The 26,098-nt window shown below is 44.9% G+C and overlaps 1 long non-coding RNA gene across 4 annotated transcripts in view; it reads left to right on the forward strand.

The window, feature by feature from the left end:
* The first annotated feature begins 21,221 nt into the window (after positions 1 to 21,221).
* Positions 21,222 to 26,098, forward strand: part of LOC130275376 (uncharacterized) — a 60,065-nt gene continuing 55,188 nt past the window's right edge. For 2 of the 4 annotated variants that reach the window (XR_008844750.1, XR_008844752.1), the window contains exons 1-3: positions 21,222 to 21,335; positions 23,136 to 23,229; positions 23,804 to 23,917. This is a non-coding gene — a long non-coding RNA (uncharacterized LOC130275376). Of the gene's footprint in view, positions 21,418 to 23,135; positions 23,311 to 23,803; positions 23,918 to 26,098 lie in introns of all 4 variants that reach the window. The other 2 variants (XR_008844751.1, XR_008844753.1) reach the window with 2 other exon arrangements.

The raw sequence follows: 26,098 nt of genomic DNA on the forward strand, positions 1-26,098 counted from the left end.
GCCATGCGCTGTGCTACCCTGTCGGCTATCAACTGGTAGTTCACTTGAGTAGCGGCCATTTCTGACCCTGACTGAGGCAAGCCAGCCTGGGAGAGTGGGGGGGCAGGATCAGGCTGAGAGAGTGGGGGCACGGCAGTGTCGCCTGTACCCTTTTCGGTGTGGCTCACCTCCATCTCTGCCCCTGCCTCAGGAGAGTCCTCCGCTGCCCGCTCCTTCAGTGCTGTACTGTACCCTTGGCCTGTTGTACTAGTGAAGATTCGCGCTGTCCCGGCACTTGCGTGTGAGGTGCAGAGGGTGCGGGCGCCATCTTGGATGCGCCGCGATGTTCGTGCCGCAATTCCGCCGGAGATTGCAATGCCGACATGGTGCCCCGCTGAACAAAGCGATCCATTCCTGACTGTGTCCTGGAGCCTGGCAGAGCCCCTGGGACGCCCGGTGAGCGATACTGGTCAGGTACGAGGCTGATTCAGGCCGGTGGGAGCGGGAGCTCAATGCCTCTGTCTCCTACATCGGCCGCGCCGGAACCGGAAGTCACCAGGTAGTAAGTTTAATATTTTGGTAATCCTATCAACGCTTTTTTCTTGCTTTTGATATTTATTGTATCATACAGTATTCAGATAAATAGAGCAGAAATTGCCTAAATAGTATTATTCAATATTTTGATTTCCCAAAATCACCATTGCTTATATACACAGTGAAGACCAACCACCATTACTTCTAGGACAGACCAGTCATCACAGAGGATGCCCTAAGCTGGTCATAATCAAGGGCAAAAGTGCGTAACAAAACAGGCAAGTATACATATATATGACACACTGCTCAAAAAATTAAAGGGAACACTTAAACAACACAATGTAACTCCAAGTCAATGACACTTCTGTGAAATCCCACTGTCCACTCAGGAAGAACACTGATTGACAATCAATTTCACATGGAACAGACAACAGGTGGAAATTATAGGCAATTAGCAAGACACCCCCAATAAAGGAGTGGTTCTGCAGGTGGTGACCACAGACCACTTCTCATTTCCTATTGTTCCTGGCTGATGTTTTGGTCACTTTGGAATTCTGGCAGTGCTTTCACTCTAGTGGTAGCATGAGACGGAGTCTACAACCCACACAAGTGGCTCAGGTAGTGCAGCTCATCCAGGATAGCACATCAATGTGAGCTATGGCAAGAAGGTTTGCTGTGTCTGTCAGTGTAATGTCCAGAGCATGGAGGCGCTACCAAGAGACAGACCAGTACATCAGGAGACGTGGAGGAGGCCGTAGGAGGGAAACAACCCAGCAGCAGGACCGCTACCTCCGCCTTTGTGCAAGGAGGAGCAGGAGGAGCACTGCCAAAGCCCCGCAAAATGACCTCCAGCAGGCCACAAATGTGCATGTGTCCACTCAAATGGTCAGAAACAGACTCCATGAGGGTGGTATGAGGGCCCGACGTCCACAGGTGTGCTTACAGCCCAACACCGAGCAGGACGTTTGGCATTTGCCAGAGAACACCAAGATTGGCAAATTCGCCACTGGCGCCCTGTGCTCTTCACAGATGAAAGCACTGAGCACATGTGACAGACCAGACAGAGTCTGGAAATGCCGTGGAGAATGTTCTGCTGCCTGCAACATCCTCCAGCATGACCGGTTTAGCGGTGGGTCAGTAATGGTGTGGGGTGGCATTTCTTTGGGGGGGGGGGGGGGGGGTCGCACAGCCCTCCATGTACTCGCCAGAGGTAGCCTGACTGCATATTAGGCCAGAGGATGGGCAGTGACCCCGTCCTCCTGCTCATGGCTTTACTTCTCCTCTCTACAATCTGAGACGCTTGTTTCCCACTATAGGAAATTCTACATGCAAGTATATTGATATCTGTATTGGATATATGCGGCTGCTATTGGTTTGGTATTCTTTATTCTATTATGGTGACTTTTTATTCACTTCACCAGGCACAGGCCACTTTATTTGGATGCTGCACAAACTACCTAAGCACCTTATAGCATATTTCCATGAACTGTGATGCACATCTAATTTTTGACTGAAATTAGTTTATATTGGTTACGCTATTGCCTATACAAGATAGCCTAGAGGATGGTGGTCAATATCAGGAGAGGGGGTTCATGGCCCCTCTCCTGGGTTGTGCTATAGACTCGTGAGACACTATTTTAATTGGTTTTATATGTGTCCTTGTCATTATTCATTGTGTGTATATTGGATCTTTTTGTCTTTTTTTTTGCTAATAAAGAGTATATAGAACATTTATTTGTGTGCTACTATGTTTCAGTGTTGCTTTTTTCCTGAATCCATGTTGTTCTTTATCACTGAGTAGCACCCAGATTTGTTGATTAGGTTGAGCCCCCTCACCCTTCTCTTCTGAAATTTGATTTCCATTGATAATTTTTGTGTGATTTTGTTGTCAGCACATGCAACTATGTAAAGAGGAAAGTATTTCATACGATTAGTTCATTCATTCTTAGTGTTCCCTTTATTTTTTGGAGCAGGCGACCGGCGGTGCTGATGTGCTAAAAGAAAGTTTTAAGTGTTAACTCCGCACACGCTTACAGTTTAAAGGGAACGTTCTGAAACAATTTTATATTCACATTGGGGGCTTATAGCATTTTTTAACTCAAACACAATAAAGGTTATTTTTTAGGGGTTGACCCAACAGGTTTTTTTTTACCCCGGGCTTTTGCCCTGGAGTTTGGTAATTGAAATTAATAAGGGCCCTTACTGCCCTAGGGTCATTTAGGCTAATCAATGGTGTGAACACCCTCTTTATCTTTCATTGGTCTGTTAATCATGTAAACAAACGCACAGAGTCAGCGTGATGCGAGGGAGCCGCCTCTCAGATGCCACTATTGGGGGGAAAAGGTCTCTACCCATACTAGATCAATATTCTCCAATGCGTCTGGGCTGGTTAAAATCGCACAGGCGCATGAAACGCCAGTACCCGGATAAGTCACGTAGAATGTACGGCGCATGCGTACACAATGCCGCATGTGCAGTAGCCAATTTCACGGACTTCGTACTAATCAGTTATAGACTTCTAATACAATATAGGGTAATGGGACAACACATAAACAGTGAGCTATATGAATCTTGAGGCAATGTTCACACGGCGATCCTGGTTAAAGTGAAGGTTCCCCACATGTGATCAACGATGATATCCATAGTGATAAATACCTAAGATTAAAAGAAATACAGATTATAAAATTATATCACATAAAACCAATAACGTGCAAAGAGCATGAACAGGATGCAACAAAAAAAACAACAAAAAATAAATAAATAGAAATAAAAGATAAATAAAAAAAATTTAAAAGAGAGAAAAAAAATAATAAACAAAATAAAACTATTCACATACAGTGACCCCCCCAACCTATGATGGCCCCACATACGATAATTTCAACATATGATGGCCTCTCAGAGGCCATCGCATGTTGAAGGCAGCATCAACATACAATGCTTTTGTATGTCGGGGCCATCGCATAAACGGCTATTCGGCAGTGCAGACTGCTGCAGATGCCGCCGGATAGCCGTTTAAGGTGCCCCGTGTGCTCCGGTGATTATCACTCACCTGTCCCCGGTGCTCCGGACCGTCCTCTTCGGGTTCCCCCGCATCGCCTTCGCTCTCCGTCGTCGTTATCACATCGCCGCGCATGCCGTCCTGTCATCCAATAGGAGTGGCGTGCGCAGCGACGTGATGACAGCGATGAAGAGCGACGATCCCAGGCAACAGAGACGGTCCAGAGCAGCGGGGACACCCCGGGGACACGGCGGCAGCGATGGAGGGTGACATCCAGGGCAGTGCTGACTGTCCGGAGCAGCGTTTCCTCTGATGTCATGACCACGGCGATCTCTGCTGACCTCTGCTGTCCATTTTAGGAACTGTCCAGAGGAGGAGAAAATCCCCATAGCAAACATATGCTGCTCTGGAGAGTTACTAAAATGGACAGCAGAGGTCAGCAGAGATCACCATGGTCATGACATCAGAGGAAATGCATTTCTTTTTTGGATTTCTCTTTAGTATACAGCCCCTAAAAAGTACTGGAAGGATTAAGATTTTTTTTAATAGAAGTGATTTACAAATCTGTTTAACTTTCTGCCACCAGTTGAAAAAAAAAAAAAAAGTTTTCCATGGGAGTACCCCTTTAAATATACAACAAAATCCTCAAACTCTTTTTGAGTACCCTCCCAGGTTATGAGGATATCGTCCACATATCTGTGGAAGGATTTAATGTGGCGAGTAAATGGGTTTCAGGATGTAAAGATAAAGTCACTCTCAAAAATGGCAAAGAAAAATATTTGCATTACTGCAAGAAATGGGCGTGCCCATTGCTGTTCCGCATAATTGCTTATACCATTGATCAGAAAATATGAAATGGTTATTAGTCAGGATAAACTCTACAGCGGTAGTGACAAAATCAATGAAATCAGTAGATTTATCTGTTTGCAGTAGAAAACGACAGAGAGCCTGTAAACCCGCATCCTGAGGGATGCGGGTATACAGGCTCTCAACATCGATAGATTTAAGCGCATATCCTCTATGCCACTGGAAATCATCCAGAAAAGACAAGAGGTCTCCTGTTTCTTCAAGATATGAGGGGATAGAGGGTAATAATGGGGCCAAGAGCCAACTGAGGACCGAAAGGGAATTTTTCATGCGGTTCTTGTTCGTTTTGCCGATATAATTCCAGGAGTGGCACGGTCAAATTAGGAGAACACACTGTAAAAGTGGACCAATTTATTACCTATCGGTTCACACACACGGTGTATTCCATGGTTTGTGGCTGCGGCTTCTATTATATAGGGAAAACAATAAGACCCCTTTTTCCCAGAATGAGAGAACATCTCCGTTCTCTGAGAACAGGCATTGGAATGAAGTAAGTCATATGAATGAAGTACATGGAGGTCGCCCTGATACACTGAAATGTGTAGCCCTAGAAAGGGTAGAAAAATCAGTCAGAGATAAAGATGGGCAACTGCTACAGAAGGAATCATTTTAAATTATGTATTTAGACGCCACTGGTCCACTCAGTCTGAACAACCGAAATTAGATGAGTGTTTTCCTATATTTCCTTCATGTATCCTGCGTCTTTACTTTTAGCGAGTTGTATGTTGTTTTTATTAGGACACTGTTGATTACACTTGTTTTTGTATCTGTTTTGATTTACCTGGTGCCCTGTTATGCATTGTTTACATGTTACCAAGGAGACACATCCGTCTGGGTCCTTTTTAAACATACCTCCTCACCTGTCACGTAGTAGGGGCCTAAAGAAGCGCATGTAGCGCGAGACAGTTCCAGAATACCCCCTCCTCTTGTCGTCCCCCTGCACACACACCCCTGTACCTGGATGTCTCCAATAAAGTTTCACAGATGAAGCAACCAACGTGCTGAGTGCGCTTGTCTTTGTTTCTACATCGTCTTTTTTTCCATTGTGCCTCCTTGTCTTTCAAGCTTGCACCACTACTATCTGTACCGGACTGCATGAACTGCATGAACGTGTTAATCAAAGGGGTCATTAAGTGATGTAGGCTGTACAGCAGTGCCAGGTACCTTCCTCTCTACCGTATCCCATAGAAATAGGTTATCTACAATTGACAGTGAAACTTTATTACAATCTCGTCCTAAAAAAAAATCAATTAATAGGATTCCATTTGTTTCATCATATAGCAATAATAGTCATAAGATTACCGACATCATACATGAGAATTGTGTTCTGGTGAGTAAAACACTAGGTGTTACTGAGTATTCTGTCATGGCTTACAGGAAAAGTAAATCTTTTAAAGATCGTCTCACACAAGCAGATGTAGGGACTGGGAGCTGTAAACAGTCTTCCAGTGGGCAGTCACTTAGTGGACAGTCTTTTTTAAGTACACCAAAAAACAGTAATTTTAATCATGTCTGGGGGAAACCAGGAACTGCCCAATACCTGCCCAATACCATCCCTACAGTGATCATGGTGGGGGCAGCATCATGTCTGGAGGAAACCAGGCACTGCCCATAACCTGTCCAATACCATCCCTACAGTGATCATGGTGGGGGGCAGCATCATGTCTGGAGGACACCAGGCACTGCCCATCACCTGCCCAATACCATCCCTACTGTGATCATGGTGGGAGCCGCATCATGTCTGGAGGAAACCAGGCACTGCCCGTCATCTGCCCAATACCATCCCTACAGTGATCATGGTGGGGGCAGCATCATGTCTGTGGGAAACCAGGCACTGCCCATCACCTGCCCAATACCATTCCTACAGTGATCATGGTGGGGGTAGCATCATGTCTGGAGGAAACCAGGCACTGCTGTCACCTGCCCAATACCATCCCTACAGTGATCATGGTGGGGGTAGCATCATGTCTGGGGGAAACCAGGCACTGCCCAATACCATCCCTACAGTGATCATGGTGGGGGTAGCATCATGTCTGGGGGAAACCAGGCACTGCCCAATACCATCCCTACAGTGATCATGGTGGGGGCAGCAACATGTCTGGAGGAAACCAGGCACTGCCCATCACCTGCCCAATACCAGCCCTACAGTAATCATGGTGGAGGCAGCATCATGTCTGGAGGAAACCAGGCACTGCCCATCACCTGCCCAATACCATCCCTACAGTGATCATGGTGGGAGCCGCATCATGTCTGGAGGAAACCAGGCACTGCCCGTCACCTTCCCAATATCATCCCTACAGTGATCATGGTGGGGGCAGCATCAAGTCTGGGGGAAACCAGGCACTGCACATCACCTGCCCAATACCATCCCTACAGTAATCATGGTGGGGGCAGCAACATGTCTGGAGGAAACCAGGCACTGCCCATCACCTGCCCAATACCATCCATACAGTGATCATGGTGGGGGCAGCATCATGTCTGGAGGAAACCAGGCACTGCCCATCACCTGCCCAATACCATCCCTACAGTGATTATGGTGGGGGCAGCATCATGTCTGGGGGAAACCAGGCACTGCTCCTCACCTTCCCAATACTATCCCTACAGTGATCATGGTGGGGGCAGCATCATGTCTTGGGGAAACCAGGCACTGCCCATCACCTGCCCAACACCATCCCTACAGTGATCATGGTGGGGCAGCATCATGTCTGGAGGAAACCAGGCACTGCCCATCACCTGCCCAATACCATCCCTACAGTGATCATGGTGGGGGCAGCATCATGTCTGGGGGAAACCAGGCACTGCCCATCACCTGCCCAATACCATCCCTACAGTGATCATGGTGGGAGCCGCATCATGTCTGGAGGACACCAGGTACTGCCCATCACCTGCCCAATACCATCCCTACAGTGATCATGGTGGGGGCAGCATCATGTCTGGGAGAAACCAGGCACTGCCCATTACCTGCCCAATACCATCCCTACAGTGATCATGGTGGAGGCAGCATCATGTCTGGGAGAAACCAGGCACTGCCCATTACCTGCCCAATACCATCCCTACAGTGATCATGATGGGGGCAGCATCATGTCTGGAGGAAACCAGGCACTGCCCATCACCTGCCCATTACCATCCATACAGTGATCATGGTGGGGGCAGCATCATGTCTGGAGGAAACCAGGCACTGCCCATAACCTGCCCAATACCATCCCTACAGTGATCATGGTGGGGGCAGCATCATGTCTGGAGGAAACCAGGCACTGCTCTTCACCTTCCCAATACTATCCCTACAGTGATCATGGTGGGGGCACCATCATGTCTGGGGGAAACCAGGCACTGCCCATTACCTGCCCAATACCATCCCTACAGTGATCATGGTGGGGGCACCATCATGTCTGGGGGAAACCAGGTACTGCCCATCACCTGCCCAATACCATCCCTACAGTGATCATGGTGGGGAGCAGCATCATGTCTTGGGGAAACCAGGCACTGCCCATCACCTGCCCAACACCATCCCTACAGTGATCATGGTGGGGGCAGCATCATGTTTGGGGGAAACCAGGCACTGCCCATCACCTGCCCAATACATCCCTACAGTGATTATGGTGGGGGCAGCATCATGTCTGGAGGAAACCAGGCACTGCTCCTCACCTTCCCAATACTATCCCTACAGTGATCATGGTGGGGGCAGCATCATGTCTGGGAGAAACCAGACACTGCCCATCACCTGCCCAATACCATCCATACAGTGATCATGGTGGAGGCAGCATCATGTCTGGGAGAAACCAGGCACTGCCCATTACCTGCCCAATACCATCCCTACAGTGATCATGGTGGGGGCAGCATCACGTCTGGGAGAAACCAGACACTGCCCATCACCTGCCCAATACCATCCCTACAGTGATCATGGTGGGGGCAGCATCATGTCTGGGGGACACCAGGCACTGCCCATCACCTGCCCAATACCATCCATACAGTGATCAGTGGTGGATCGGGGGGGGGGGGGGGGGGGGGAGGAGGTCAGCGTGGAAATTGCCCCCCCCCCCTAGATTGCTGCCCCTCCCGATACTATATTAGTGATGAGCGGGAGCTGTCAGCCCCGTCTGCACTGTCCCCTCACCTGCAGTGTGTGAACCGCCGGGGACACCATTCTCTGCAGGACACCATTCTCTGCAGGACACCATTCTCTGCAGGACATTATTCTCTGCATGACACCATTCACTGCAGGACACCATTCTCTGCAGGACACCATTCTCTGCAGGACACCATTCTCTGCAGGACACCATTCTCTGCAGGACATTATTCTCTGCATGACACCATTCACTGCAGGACACCATTCTCTGCAGGACACCATTCTCTGCAGGACACTATTCTCTGCAGGACACCATTCTCTGCAGGACACCATTCTCTGCAGGACACCATTCTCTGCAGGACATTATTCTCTGCATGACACCATTCACTGCAGGACACCATTCTCTGCAGGACACTATTCTCTGCAGGACACCATTCTCTGCAGGACAACATTCTCTGCAGGACACCATTCTCTGCAGGCTACGCGGGCTGCCTGTCAGTACTGAGGATGCTTCGGTCTCAGCATCATTCAGTCTGCAGCCATTACACTGTGCAGGGGCTGGGAAGAGATAAGCTCCTCCCCCTCTCACTCCTCTGTATTTCCTGCAGTCCGGGCTGAGTTTCCTGCACCTCCACCACAGGCCCGGACACCCACTCAATTCCTCCAGACCCCCCTGCCCACCCTGATGCTGCCCTTCATGGTAAGTAACTTTGGGGTCAGGAGGAGGGGGGGGGGGGGGCGGTGGTCAGGAGACAGTGAGAGGTAAAGGGGGACTCTTATCAGTGTTTCCCAGCAGAGGCCTCTAACTGTAGTAAAACTACAACTCCCAGCTTGTATTTGGCTTTGTGGGCATACTGGGAGTTGTATTTTACAACAGCTGGAGGCACCCTGGTTGGGGAACACTGATCTATCTGTCTTTCTATCTCCCATATCTATCTATCTATCTATCCATCTCATACATAGGCGTGCACAGCCTATTACATTAGGGTGTGCACCCTAAAGCACAAACTCACGCCGCACGCATGTGTATATATATATATATATATATATATATATATATATATATAGACAAAGAATAAGTCAGCCAGCACTTTAGTTGATACCAAACTATTATATGGACCTGGCCTACAGGTGCACGCTACTAGGCTAGATATACAGCAACAGAAGAATACAGCAGCACACTGCCAGCACAAGGATATAGATGAAACATGAATATGCAGATAAAACATGGAGAGCTATACAGCTATGGTGTAATAGATGCAAATGTGAAACTATGAAATAGTGAGTCACTTAGCTCACAAATTTGTTTCCGCAGGCGGTCAAATAGCTTGGACCGTCCCACCGCAATAAGATGGCCTCATTGGGACGGACCCTACTCTGTGAATATGCCTCTGTGTGAACAGTTCAGTAAGCATGGCAGGGTCTGGAACATCCAAGACACCTTATATACACCTGATAGAGGTGGGTGGGGTGCAAGGCCAACATGGAGGTAGCCCCTCCCCCGTATGTGCAATACAGACAAAGAATAAGTCAGCCAGCACTTTAGTTGATACCAAACTATTATATGGACCTGGCCTACAGGTGCACGCTACTAGGCTAGATATACAGCAACTGTGCACATACAGGGGAGTGGCTACCTCCATGTTGGCCTTGCACCCCACCCACCTCTATCAGGTGTATATAAGGTGTCTTGGATGTTCCAGATCCTGCCATGCTTACTGAACTGTTCACACAGAGGCATATTCACAGTGTAGGGTCCGTCCCAATGAGGCCACCTTATTGCGGTGGGACGGTCCAAGCTATTTGGCCGCCGGAGGAGACAAATTTGCGAGCTAAGTGCCTCACTATTTCATAGTTTCACATTTGCATCTATTACACCATAGCTGTATAGCTCTCCATGTTTTAACTGCATATTCATGTTTCACCTATATCTTTGTGCTGGCAGTGTGCTGCTGTATTCTTCTGTTGCTATATATATATATATAATACAAGAATATGGGTGCACTACTGTGGTAGATGTAAACAATACATTGGCTATCCCTCAACACTGATGTTAAAATTGAGACATTTGCCAGTGTATCCTTATATGAAGGACACTGTATTGTTTACATCTACCACAGTAGTGCACCCATATTCTTGTATTTTATTCTAATTGTTACATATCCACACCGTTTATCTGGTGTAGGATTCTATTGTGGCACTTGTAGTCCGCTGCAGGCATCCTCCATTGTATGCATTTTTATGCTGGGGATCGCCCCTAGCAACGGACTACAAGGGCAGGATCTGCTCCCCCAGTATAAATGCACAACCGCATTTGGGGTTGAGCACTTCCAGCCATTTGAGACCACGTTTTTTGTTGTTTGTTTATATATATATATATATATATATATATATATACATATACATATTTACATACATACATATACATACACATACACATACACACACACACACACAAATACACTCTTGCTTGCATGCACACATACATAAACAGATAAGACAGCACAAGATAAATCCATTGTCCCCGTAGTCATCCAGATAGCCAATCCGCAAGAAAGTCAAAGACCACAGCACCAAAATTGGAAAAAAAGAGCTATTATTTATTGGTTCCTCAAAAAAAACTTTTGGGGAACCAATAAACTACCACTCTTTTGCACATATCAGTTTATAATTTTTGGTGCTGTGGTCTTGGACTTTGTTGCAGGACCTGTATACCATATAAGTAATTGTATCCAGGATCATATAAAGGTAGATACCAGCTGTACACAGGATCTGTATACCATATAGGGGAGTATAGTTACATCTAGGGACTCACAGGTAACTTAATTTCTGATCAGCGATGTCCTCTTTCCTTTTCTTGTGCATCTGGATCAGACTGACATGTCAACTTCTTCCAGGTAAAAATCGTCTCTTTAGCATCTGCAGGAAAAACATGTTTGACTCTTCATTTTTCCAGTGCAATGCCCTCTCATAATAAGGATAGTAGGTCTCCCATTAAGTAGGCCTATCCCCCACCATAGACCCCCTCAGTAGATAAATAAGTCTGATAGTAGGTAGGTTGTTAGCTAGCTAGATAGGTAGGTAGGCAGTTAAGTAGGTAGCTAGCTACATGGGTAGGTTGCAACTATCTCAGTAGCTAGATATGTTCATAGCTAGGTTGGTTGTTAGCTAGATAGCTTGTTAAGTGTCTAGGTAGATTGTTAGCTAGCTAAGTAGATAGCCATACAGGTAATTAGGTTGCTAGGTAGATAGCTAGGTAGGTAGCAAGATTGGATATTAGCAACATAGATGGGTAGCTAGCTAGGTAGCCAGGTAGGCAATTAGCTAGGTAGGTTGTTAGCTAGCTAGGTAGCGATGTAGTTAGGTTGCTAAGTAGATAGATAGCTAGGTAGGTAGCCAGGTAGTTAGGTAGATGGATAGTTAGGTAGGTAGATGTTCAGGTTGCTAGATAGCCAGGTAGGTAGGCAGGTAGCCAGCTTGCTATGTAGGTAGCCAGGTAGTTAGATAGCCAGGGAAGTAGGAAACCAGGTAGGTAGGTTGTTAGCTAGATTGGCAGGTAGGAATTAACACTTTTCAGGTTAAAATGATGGGTCTCCCAGTACATTAATAATAAAGACACTGATTTGAATAGGGACCTTCCATACAATAAAATATACCTTTTATTACGTTCCAATAAAATATCGACTTACACTACAAAATATACAGACCGCCACCTATGGATTAGCGCACATTTATCTTATTGCACTTGAGTATAAGTAGTCTCTCAGGATAAACTCCATAGAAAGTGCAAAAACAGTGTATAAAAACACACAAAATATACACACAATTAATTATATTTGCGTGACATCACAGGATACACATATGCGGGGGATATTTTCTCCTATTCTGAGCACGGAAGTGTGCTACTCCTAAAGTGGCAGTGTTCCCGGCCCGGCCTAATGAACTTGGGACCGGAGGACCTGCCCTGAGTGGGGTCCCCTTCTGCGTGCCCGCGAAGGGGATCTCGCAGGGGCCAGAGCGGCCCCACTGTTTTATAAATATATAAAAAGAATGGAGGAATATTTTTAAAAAAGCCGGGGCAGCTGACATCCGGGGCCCATGCGTTAACATCCGGGGCCAAGGCCCCGAATAAAATGACCTAGTGGCGCCCCTGAGCCTGGGCTTGATTAGGGTGTGCCCAGGCACACCCGGCACACCCCGTGCACACGCCTATGATGTCATATCTATCTATCTATCTCATATCTATCTCATATCTATCTATCTATCTATCTCATATCTCTCTATATCATCTAAATATCATCTATCATCTATCTATCTATCTATCTATCTATCTATCTATCTATCTATTATTGCATCACAGCTGTATAGCTTTTCATGTTCTATCTATATACTCATGTTTTATCTATATACTCATGTTTCATCTATATCTTTGTGTTAGCAGTGTGCTGCTGTATTCTCCTGTTGCTGTATATTTAGCCCAGCAGCCTGCACCTGCAAACCAGGTTTTTACAATAGTTTGGATCAATATTGCTGGCCAAATTATCCTTTGGTTGTATTACACATACGGGGGAGTGGCTACCTCCATGTTGTCTCCTGCACCCCACCCACCTCTATTAGGTGTATATAAGGTGCCTTGGATGTTTCAGACCTTGCAATGCCTGCTGTACTGTTCACACAGAGGCATATTCACAGTGTAGGGTCCGTCCCAGAATGAGGTCACCTTACCGTGGTGGGACGGTCCACACTATTTGGCGCCAAATTTGCAAGATAAGTATCTCATATTTTCATAGTTTCATATCTTCATTTATTGCATCACAGCTGTATAGCTTTTCATGTTCTATCTATATACTCATGTTTTATCTATATACTCATGTTTCATCTATATCTTTGTGCTGGCAGTGTGCTGCTGTATTCTCCTGTTGCTATCTATCTATCTATCTATCTATCTCATATCAATCTATCTATCTATCTATCTCATATCTATCTATCTCTCCATCTCATATCTATCTATCTATCTCATATCTATCTATCTATCTATCTATCTATCTATCTATCTATCTATCTATCTCTCTCATATCTATCTATCTCCTATCTATCTATGTCATATCTATCTATCTATCTATCTATCTATCTATCTATCTATCTATCTATCTATCTCATATCTATCCCACTGCTGCCAGCATCTATTTTTCGTTTACTTACAGCCTATTTAGACGCCGAGACAGGGGATAAGTTATAGATTGTGGGGGATCCGAGCGCTAGGACCCCCTACAATCTCCCGGCCCCTGCAGTCTGCTGGAAGGGGGTGCTGAACCCTGCACGGAGCTTCTTGCGTGGGACATTGGAATGGCCACTTCTGGCAGACTGACAGGGCCCCGTTATGTGCCTTGACATAAGTCCTGAGGAAAGGGTATGAATACTTATGTCACTGCAAGATTTTAGCTTTCCCTTTTCAAAAAATAAGATTTGTAATGTTCTGTGATCACTTAGTGCAGAATGATGGGGATCACAAGGAACAACATAATACAATGTGATAACAGTGAAAGGGACTGAAGACTTTCTGAGTTCTTTGTACATTTTGTTGTTCTTTATGTTGTTTTATGTTTGTGCCTTTGCTCAGAGCAGTCACCCGACCTGTGAATCAATAAGGAAACACTGTAGGTCGGCACGTACATGGGATTTGCATGTCTGTTGCTCTGGAATCACTGAATCACGAGCTGTGAAATATTTCACCTCACTGAGCGGAATATTCAATATTCTCTTGTTTATGCAGAGATCTAGAGTTTAGTTCCCTTCTTCACCAGTGGGTTGAGGGAATCCTTGAGTATATTCTGAATTGTGCTAAAAATACATGACTAATATATAGAAAAAAAACTGTATAGAGAACACTTAAAGGGGTTCTCCACCATAAGGTGATTTTAGTACGTACCTGCCAGACAGTAATGGACATGCTTAGGAACAATCTGTGCTTGTCTTGCTAAATGGCTATGCTGTGAGATTACCATAACACTGTGGCTATCTTTTTGTGAATAGGCTATTTCCTGTTGGAGTTCGTTCCCTCCAACTACAAGTCCCATGATTCCTTATTTGTAAGTGTGAGGTCACTGTTCTCCCTCCCACACATCAGCCACCCCGCCCACTGAAACACACCTGTGCTCCCTTCCATGCAACAGACCAATGTTTTCTGACCAGGGTGCCTCCAGCTGTTGCAAAAACAGAATGATCTTCCTCCCACCCAGCAGTCTCTCCACCCATCGATGCACAGACAGGGCTCCCTCTGATCCCCTGACTAGTGATGTAATGTCTCGGGCCACACTGCCACCTGTGAAAACCTGAGACAACACTCATTCTGTATGTTGTTAAAAATCACAGAAGAATTGTGAGACCACCATCAAACACAGGTACAGACACTATATTAAGAACTACACTAACTTTACAGCCCCTGTGGCATAGTCCCGGAGCAATTTTGGAATATATAATTGAATTTCCCAACTTTTAAACAGATGGGATGTTCTGGAGAATGTTTTTTTTTTAACATCAAGAAAGGGCTCCTCAAGGGCTGGTCCTGCAGGGCTCCTGCCAAAGGGAACGATGTTCCTGCTGTGGAAAAAGTGCAGGAACTCCGTTCCCACGCGTTCCTGCTAGACTGGAGCCCTGGTACGGTACATCAAGTTTACCTCCCAGTTGGGTGTCTTACATTGAAGGGGTACTCCGGTGGAAAACTTTTTTTTTTTTTTTTTTAAATCAACTGATGCCAGAAAGCTAAACAGATTTGTAAATTACTTCTATTAAAAAAATATTTATCCTTCCAGTACTTATTAGCTGCTGAATACTACAGAGGAAATTCTTTTCTTTTTGGAACACAGAGCTCTCTGCTGACATCATGAGCACAGTGCTCTCTGCTGACATCTCTGTCCATTTTAGGAACTGTCCAGAGCAGCATATGTTTGCTATGGGGATTTTCTCCTACTCTGGACCGTTCTTAAAATGGACAGAGATGTCAGCAGAGAGCACTGTGCTCGTGATGTCAGCAGAGAGCTCTGTGTTCCAAAAAGAAAAGAATTTCCTCTGTAGTATTCAGCTACTAATAAGTACTGGAAATGTTAAAATTGTTTAATAGAAGTCATTTACAAATCTGTTTAACTTTCTGGCACCAGTTGATTTAAAAAAAAAAAAAAAGTTTTCCACCGGAGTACCCCTTTAATAACTCTATGTAATCAGATACATACACGGCTCATCACTTTTTGATGTTGTCATCACCGTTTCCATAGGGAAACACTGCTCCTTGCCTGGTCTCTACAGTAGCATTAAAAGATAAAGATTTGCATAATCCCTTAGACGTTCCTACTGAATATGTGAAAGGATTCTAGGTAGGCCTTGTGTCAAAAGGTTATCGGGGTACCCAAAAACCAAGAAGTTGTCCAAAAAAAAAAAGGAGTCACATGCAAAGACTCCCTACAGTGCTCCCCTCTTATCTCACAGGGTACAAGGAAAGGGGATCATTGGGGTAACCACTGCTATCACACCTACAGCCCGGGGGCCCATCACATGCTCCCTGGTTGACGGTTGTTTGAAACAGTGGTCTCAAACTGTGGCCCTCCAGATGTTGCAAAACTTCAACTCCCAGCATGCCCGGACAGCCAACGGCTGTCCGGGCATGCTGGGAGTTGAAGTTTTGCAACATCTGGAGGGCCACAGTTTGAGACCACTGGTTTAGAAGATCTTGTCATATTAACCCCTTAAAGGGGTACTCCGCCCCTGGCATCTTATCCCCTATCCAAAGGATAGGGGATAAGATGCTAGATCGCCCCGGTCCCGCTGCTGGGGACCCCGGGGATCGCCGCTTCGGCACCGAGCTATCAGTACAGCACAGAGCGAGTTCGCTCTGCACGTAATGACGGGCGATACAGAGGACGGAGCAGCGTGACGTCATGGCTCCACCGCTCATTACATCACGGCCCGTCCCCTTAATGCAAGTCTATGGCAGGGGGCGTGACGACCGCCACGCCCCCTCCCATAGACTTGTATTGACGGGGGCGGGCCGTGATGTCACGAGGGGCGGAGCCGTGACGTAACGATGCTCCGGCCCCTGTATCGCCCGTCATTACGTGCAGAGCGAACTCGCTCTGCGCAGTAATGATAGCGGGGTGCCGCAGCAGCTATCCCCGGGGTCCCCAGCAGCGGGAACCCGGCGATCTGACATCTTATCCCCTATCCTTTGGATAGGGGATAAGATGTCTAGGGGAGGAGTACCCCTTTAATGACCTGTTTTTTTTTTTTTCTGTTTTTGCACTTTTGTTTTTCCTCCTTACCTTTAAAAAAAATCATAAACTCTTTCAATTTTGCACTTAAAAATCCACAAGATGGCTTATTTTTTGCGCCACCAATTCTACTTTGTAATGACATCAGTAATTTTACCCAAAAATTCACGGCGAAACGGAAAAAAAATCAGTGTGTGTCAAAATTGAAGAAAAAAACACCATTTTGTAAATTTTGGGGGCTTCCTGCTGGTCTCTTCTATTTTTTGCCGGTAAACTGATTAGGGGCAGGGTTTATCAAAGGGGTGGAGCCTAACTATGTTTGTGTTCTACTGCAGACAGTGCAGAGGGGGGAGGCTCCTGCTGCAGCTAGTTGTCTCACAGACAGACACAGGATTGTAATGAGGGGGGAAGGGACACATCTGGTCAGACCAATGTGCACAGGATCTTATTCAGTGGTCACATGGGTATACGGGAACAGAGTTTTCAGAAAAACCCTTTCACGACTACTGGAGAGACACATAGTTGAGACTACAGAATAAGATCCCAGCTTTCATCAGACTTGGTTTATGTAGCATATAAAGGGGTTATCCAGGAATAGAGAACAGAGCTAATTTCTTTCAAAAAAAGCTCCCCGTCTGTCTCCAGGTTGGATGTGCTTCTGCGGCTCATTTCCATTGAAGTGAATGGAGGCAAGTTGTAATACCGTACCACACCCAACCTGGTGACAGACCGGGAGCCATTTTGAAAGAAATTTGCTCTGTTTTTCTATTCCTGGATAACCCCTTTAATGGAGCATGTCAGAATATTTTTATCAGCCATGTTTATATGAATGTCATGGAAAAAACCCTTTATAAGAGGCCTATAGAGGTACACGAGAAAGCCCATGTATTGCTGTGGAAGCCCTTAAAGGGGTACTCCAGTGGAAAAATGTGTTTTTTAAATCAACTGGTGCCAGAAAGTTATATAGATTGGTATATTGCTTCTATTTAAAAATCTCAACCCTTCCAGTACTTATCAGCTGCTGTGTATGCTCCACAGGAAGTTGTATATATTTTTTTCTGTCCGACCACAGAGCTCTCTGCTGACACCTCTGTCCATGTCAGGAACTATCCAGAGCAGGAGAGGTTTTCTATGGGGATTTTCTCCTGCTCTGGACAGTTCCTGAAATGGACAGAGGTGTCATCAGAGAGCAACTGTGGTCAGACAGAAAACAAATTAAAAAAAGAAAAGAACTTCCTGTAGATCACATAGCAGCTGATGAGTACTGGAAGGATTAAGATTTTTAAGAGAGTAATGAACAAATCTTTTTAACTTTCTGGCACAGTGCAAGAACTAAGTCGGTGCCGTAAAATATTACTTTTAATCTAGATAGTTAAAATTACTGTGCGGAGCAGGAGAGGTCTGCTATGGGGATTTGCTTCTACTCTGGACAGTTCCTGACACGGACAGAGGTGTCAGTAGAGAGCACTGTGGTCAGACTGGAAAGAACTACACAACTTCCTGTGGCGCATACAGCAGCTGATAAGTACTGGAAGGGTTACGATTTTTATATAGGAGTAATTTACAAATCTGTTTAACTTTTTGTCACCAAAAAAAAATAAATAAATAAAGAGTTTCCACCGGAGTACCCCTTTAATAAACATAACATTATAATGTCTTCTAAAATAACAAAACATAATTGTATATGCTCAAACGAAATGTGAAATCTAATCCCTTTTATTTAATATATTTAATGCTATTTTGATGAATATATATATATACGTGCAAATATATATATATATATATATATATATATATATATATACATATAAATATTTCATTATTAGGGCCGATAATAGGGGTAAATACATCGGTTGTGTAGATTTACGCTTCAGCTTTTGTTTCCTTTATTGTGGGAGGAAAAGTTGAAGTTGATCTATAGCTGATACCGCCGCCTCCCTGAGCCCTGACAGGGATGTTCCACACGTGTAGGCGGCCGCTCGCTATGTGCAGAACCCTCAGCCCGGTAACCACTGCTATCACACCTACAGCCCGGGGGCCCATCACATGCTCCCTGGTTGACGGTTGTTTAAAACAGTGGTCTCAAACTGTGGCCCTCCAGATGTTGCAAAACTTCAACTCCCAGCATGCCCGGACAGCCAACGGCTGTCCGGGCATGCTGGGAGTTGAAGTTTTGCAACATCTGGAGGGCCACAGTTTGAGACCACTGGTTTAGAAGATCTTGTCATATTAACCCCTTAAAGGGGTACTCCGCCCCTGGCATCTTATCCCCTATCCAAAGGATAGGGGATAAGATGCTAGATTGCCGCGGTCCCGCTGCTGCGGCACCCCGCCATCATTACTGCACAGAGCGAGTTCGCTCTGCACGTAATGACGGGCAATACAGGGGACAGAGCAGCGTGACGTCATGGCTCCGCCCCTCATGACATCACGGCCCGTCCCCTTAATGCAAGTCTATGGCAGGGGGCGTGGCGGTCGTCACGCCCCCTGCCATAGACTTGCATTAAGGGGACGGGCCGTGATGTCATGAGGGGTGGAGCCATGACGTAACGCTGCTCCGGCCCCTGTATTGCCCGTCATTACGTGCAGAGCGATCTCGCTCTGCGCAGTAATGATAGCGGGGTGCTGCAGCAGCGGGGATCCCCGGGGTCCCCAGCAGCGGGACCCCGGTGATCTGACATCTTATCCCCTATCCTTTGGATAGTGGATAAGATGTCTAGGGGCGGAGTACCCCTTTAATGACCTGTTTTTTTTTCTTCTGTTTTTGCACTTTTGTTTTTCCTCCTTACCTTTAAAAAAAATCATAAACTCTTTCAATTTTGCACTTAAAAATCCACATGATGGCTTATTTTTTGCGCCACCAATTCTACTTTGTAATGACATCAGTCATTTTACCCTAAAATTTACGGGAAACGGAAAAAAAAATCAGTGTGTGACAAAATTGAAGAAAAAAAACACCATTTTGTAACTTTTGGGGGCTTCCGTTTCTAAGCAGTAAATTTTTCGGTAAAAATGACACCTTATCATTATTCTGTAGCTCCATACGGTTAAAATGATACCCTACTTATATAGGTGATTTTGTCGCACTTCTGGAAAAAATCATAACTACATGCAGGAAAATTTATACGTTTAAAAATGTCATCTTCTGACCCCTATAACTTTTTTATTTTTCCGCGTATGGGGCGGTGTGAGGGCTAATTTTTGGCACCATGATCTGAAGTTTTTAGCGGGATCATTTTTGTATTGATCGGACTTTTTGATCGCTTTTTATTCATTTTTTCATGATATAAAAAGTGACCAAAAATACGCTATTTTGGACTTTGGATTTTTTTTTACGCGTAAACCCCATTGACCGTACGGTTTAATTAACGATATTTTTTTATAATTTGGAAATTTCTGCACATGGTGATACCACAGATGTTTATTTTTATTTTAATTTACACAGTTTTTTTTTTTTAAATGGGAAAAGGGGTTAAATGATCTTTATTCACTTTTTTTCTTCAAATGTAATAGCCCATATCTACTTTGAACGCCGCGTCTAAAGGGTTAATAGCATGCTGCACCACGATCAGTGCCGCGCGCTATTAGCCACGGGCCCCAGCCTTTGTCAGAGGTCGGGCCTGACCCGCTATGACGTGGGACCACAAAGTTCTGCCACGCGTTCTAGAAAGGGAGTGGACCCAGGGTGTACAGGTACACCCTGGGTCCTTAAGTGGTTAAAGGGGTACTCCGCCCCTAGACATCTTATCCCCTATCTTATCCCCGATCGCGGGGTTCCCCCTCTTGGGACCCCCCGCGATCTCCGTGCAGTACCCGTCATTCTGAAAGTTATTTTCATAATACTGAATTTTGGCGGGGGTGGCGGTCTTGATGTTAAGACGCGCCCCCTCATGATATCACACTACGCCCCCTTGTGACGTCACACCACGCCCCCTCCATTGATGTCACCACGCCCCCTCCCACAGACATGAATGGAGGGGATGTTCGCATTACTGAATTTCCAAGCTGAGAAATGTTGCTGGGAAATTTCAGTGCAGCAGCCTCCCATTATTTTCAATGGACTTCTTCCGCACTGTGCACACTGCCGAAGTTCTGCCGCAAAAATGAAAATTTCACATTGGTTGTGCTCAATCTTTTGGTATCTGTTCAAATATGTATTGCCGTCTATGGAGACAAGCGGCACTAACGCAGACTGACTCAGTCGGCCGTAGTCACAGTCAGAAAAATGCAGTCAATCACTGGTCGCAGTAATAGTCACCACTGAGACTAGTTCATTGGTAAGAGACCTGCCGTGTTTCGAAGATCGAGGGGGGGGGGGATTAGTTACAGTGGGGGAGATTAATCAAAGTCTGTGCAGAGGAAATGTTGACCAGTTGCCCATAGCAACCAATCAGATCGCTTCTTTTGTTTTTAAAAGGGCATCTCAAAATGAAAGCAGTGATCTGATTGGTTGCTATGGGCAACTGGTCAACATTTCCTCGGCACAGGTTTTGATTAACCTCCCCTTTTCTGTCTATAATAACTGAGACTTGGATATCAATCAGATCACACTTTATTAGCGACTGATGCTTAAAGGGGTACTCCCTTGGAAAGCATTTTTTTTAAATCATCTAAGAGGAAGCGACTCGTGGTGAGTGACTAATTCTGGCCTCTACGTTACTACACCGATTGTCTTTTGGAACGGGAACTGAACAAATATATTAGGATGTAAGGTAAAAGAATGGCCGCCATGTAAAATTACATCTTATAGCATAATAGAGAATACAGTCAATTGTTTAAATCAACTGGTGCCAGAAAGTTTAACAGATTTGTAAATTACTTCTATTAAAAAAATCGTAATCCTTCCTGTACTTATCAGCTGCTGTATGCTCCAGAGGAATTTCTTTTCTTTTTGAATTTCCTTTCTGTCTGACCACAGTGCTCTCTGCTGACTTTTCTTTCAATTTTAGGAACTGTCTGAAGTAGGAGCAAATCCCCATAGAAAACCTATTCTGCTCCAGACAGTTCCTAAAATGAACAGAGGTGTCAGCAGAGAGCACTGTGGTCTGACAGAAAGGAAAATCAAAAAGAAAAGGACTTCCTGTGGAGCATACAGCAGCTGATATGTACAGGAAGGATTAAGATTTTTTAATAGAAGTCATTTACAAATCTGTATAACTTTCTGGCACCAGTTGATTTAAAAATATATATATATATATTTCCAGGGGAGTACCCAGTAATTCCAAAGGGTTAATTTACATTTTTATTAAACTTTATTGGCATTTCGTGGCAAACATTGCCCATAGGTCCCCATATTAAAGTAATGTATACCAAGCTGTAAACACATTTTTACATTTTCACATAAAAGTAGACGTACTCTCAGAGGCCAAGCTTCACACCAGTAATGGCTGAGGGTATAGCTGCCTAGTGCTGGGGGTAGTTTAGCCACGAATCCCCTCTGACAGACCCCTATATGCTCCTCACTGCCCTAGACCACTAGGGATAAAACTGCTGCCGATACAACAAACAAATGTCACATGGCTTCTATATTTTTAGATGATTTTTTTTATATCCTGGAGTCCTCCCATAATTGGGTCTGCCGGCCGGCCGGAGAGGGTAGCGAAATACCGCCCGTTTCCACCGGCTTATATCTCAAAATCCCATTGGGGGAGATTTATCAAAACCTGTGCAAAGGAAAAGCTGCCCAGTTGCCCATAGCAACCAATCAGATCGCTTCTTTCATTTTTCAGAAGCCTTGTTGAAAATGAAAGAAGCGATCTGATTGGTTGCTATGGGCAACTGGGCAACTTTTCCTCTGGACAGGTTTTGATAAATCTCCCCCAATGTTTTCAGGACTGAGACCCGATGCGATCAACAACTCTGGGCAGGTCTCCATTTTGGCTGTATATACAGTTGGAGGATACAGTGTGAGGAGGGAGGAGGCCAAAGTAGGCGATCACAGAACAAACCGAGAAATGGAATCTGGGAACTAGTGATGAGCGGCAGGGGCCATATTCAAATCCGCGATATTTCGCAAATATATGGACAAATATTCGTCCTATGTTCGCGAAATTCGCATATTCGCTATTTTCCTTCTTTTTTTTTCCATGCAAAAATCCTCAATTATACCTTTCACCTAAAAGAAGGGAGGGATCAGTGTCCAGTCTGGAAGTGCCGATATTCGCATGAATATTTGCATAAATTAGCATAAAAAATACAAATATTCATCATTACGAATACATATATTAAATTACTATATTCAAAATATTCGCGAAATCACAAAGTGCCGATATTTGCGGTTAAAATTCCCATTTCGAATATTGGCGCTCAACACTACTGGGAACCCCGACCCCATCTTCCTGATATATTGGTATAATTCACTTCTATGTATAGATAGAGATCAGAGGAAGTGGTCAGTAAAATGTCTAAATTTCATTTTTTTTTTTGACAGGAAACCATGGCAGCTCTGCTTGGACGTAAATAACCAAACTCGACAAAACGAAACTCAAGTTTTCACTGACCGCTCTAAGAGGAAGCGACTCGTGGTGAGTGACTAATTCTGGCCTCTACGTTACTACACCGATGTCTTTTGGAACGGGAACTGAACAAATATATTAGGATGTAAGGTGAAAGAATGGCCGCCATGTAAAATTACATCTTATAGCATAATAGAGAATACAGTTCATTGTTCAAATCAACTGGTGCCGAAAAGTTAAAAAGATATGGTTAATTACTTCTATTAAAAAAAATCTTAATCCTTCCTGTACTTATCAGCTGCTGTATGATCCACAGGAAGTTCTTTTCTTTTTGAATTTCTTTTCTGTCTGACCACAGTGCTCTCTGCTGACACCTGTGTCCATGTCAGGTACTGTCCAGAGAAGGAGAAAATCTCCATAGCAAACCTATCTTGCTCTGGACAGTTCCTGACATGGACAGAGGTGTCAGCAGAGAGCACTGTAGTCAGACTGGAATGAAATTCAAAAAGAAAAGAACTTCCTCTGGAACGTACAGCAACTGATAAGCACTGGAAGGATTAAGATTTTTTTTAACAGAAGTAATTTACAAATCTGTTTAACTTTCTAGCGCCAGGTGATTTAAAATTTATTAATTTTTTTCCAGGGGAGTACTCCTTTAATCGGCTGAATCGGCACTTCAGTCACTACTCACGGACCCTTTCACGTTGCTTACTCTTGGTGCTCATCCAGAAAATAGATCAACATCCAAACAAAAGAGGTAGGGAGGCACTCGAGTCTTCAGCGATATACCTTTATTGAATACTGGCCATTACAATGCCTGGACCTGGCCAGGGCCAGGCTTTGTAATGACCAGTATTCAACGGGACACGTTTTAACGGGACACGTGTCAACGAGACATGTTCCGATACATTCTCCCCATTGAGAAATAAGTCATGCGGACCACCCAGTTGACCATCTATGCACTTGTGGTGTCTCAGGGTGTGAAGGTGAGGTGGATGGGGCAGATGTTGTAGCCCAGGGGCAAGGTTTTATTAACCCTTAAATGTTCGTGATGCCAGGGCGTGGTTTTCCCGGTAACCACCCGAACGGTAATCCCAAGGTTAGACAGGGCAATAATAGTCCAAAACCAGGTTAGTGTTAATGGTAGCTTTAGTGAGGTAGACAGATGGTAATAGTCTTTACAGCTAGGTGACCAGTAACCCAGAAGGACCTCGCAGCTTGCTGGGACTTGTAGTGACCTTGACAGACTTTAGGACAGCCATGCTGATTATACTTGACTTGACTATAGACTTGACTTGACTGTAGGTAGTGACAGCAGACATAGAAGACTTGACTTACTGACATGTGGCTGTAGGTTAGGCTTGAGGCCTCCAGATGTGCTGGACACTGGCTCTGAGACATCTGGTCTTTACTGTTACTGTGCCTCAGTTGGAAGTGAATCACAAGAGAGCGATTGTAATGGCTGATCCTCTTATAGAGGAGGGCTGAGCCAGAAGCCCATAGGTCAAGCTGCAGGTCACCTGGTTGGCTGGTGCTCTCTGGGTAACAAACACATCATGTGAACACATTATCATGTGACTAACTCAAAGGTCCTTAATGCATAACACACATAACACTATACATAATATATATTACTATGGAGGAGACACTGCAGTAGGGCCCCTAGGACACAGAGGGACTCAACCTGACAGGGCCTTCAGTAAGAACTGTATGGGACTATATCCCGTACTGGGACATCACACACTTATTAGGATAGCAGGTACTAACAACTCCATCAAATGCTAGGGAATAAAAGCGGGGGGGCGGGGGCATATAAAAAAAAAAAAGAGAAAAGTTCAAAAATTAGTTTGGACTTCACTTAGACAATGACAATTGAAGTTTTTTGAAGACTAAACTTTTCTCCCGGAATACATTGTGATGCTCCACCCTCTTTGGTACCATGCACACTGTGCACACACTCTGTGCTTGCCCGTTCCTGTACAGCCTCCTACCTCCTCCCTGGTCACTCACATTGTATCAGCCAATCATGACTCAGCATCAGTAAAAGTGCCTGTTACGTAAACCATATTACCATGAAACGAAAACGGGACATTGGGATAGCGAAAACGGCATGGGGTTATGTAATATATGCAAATATAGTTATAGACCTGACTCTGTGTCCCTATATACAGTATTGTATATAAATATATATTTTACACATATAATATAGTTGGCTCTGTGCCACCCGGGGATGGTGAGGATGAAGATTTTACCATGTATAATGCGTTGACATGCCTTATACATGGTAAAACCTCATGATTGGTTCCCTTTAAGAACAGTGACCAGTGCCGGCAAAACAGGACAAAATCATGAAAAAGACTGGTTAGTCCCAAAAAAACAAATGGGACTATCTCATTCAAAAGGGAGGTATGATCTGCCGACTGTTACACTACCTGCTCCTCAGGGGCGGTGCTTTCTTTATCAAATAGATCATAGATTTTCATTCTAACACCTGTGAATGAAGAGATCCTGTTCATGGGTTATCACGTGTCACACAGCGCCCTCTCGAGCCGCACACAGGCAAAACAGCATCTAGAAAGGAGTATACAAGCATCAAAGAGCATCATAAAGTGCCGCGCTCGGAGCATGTGCAGAGACGTGACATATTTATTCGGTTTTGAGCAGTACTTTTCTTGGAAGTACATTGATCAAAGCCTCTCTTCACACGCGGCTGGTGATTCCTTGCTGAGATATTGTTATATCACCCGTCTGGTTACAGTTCTTTGCCCTCTAAGGTATTTTGACAGGATGTAAATAAATGACTTTAATGTGTTATTGAAGAAGCCCGTCTGCGGCTTAACCAGAGCTTGGTAAAATGCAAATATTCATAACCCATGTTTCCCTCTCAGTAGAGAGTTTCTGAAAACTCATAATGCTGCATTTTCCCCTGAGTGGAGGA

This window comes from Hyla sarda, chromosome 6 (assembly GCF_029499605.1).
Source record: "Hyla sarda isolate aHylSar1 chromosome 6, aHylSar1.hap1, whole genome shotgun sequence".
Lineage (NCBI taxonomy): Eukaryota > Metazoa > Chordata > Amphibia > Anura > Hylidae > Hyla > Hyla sarda.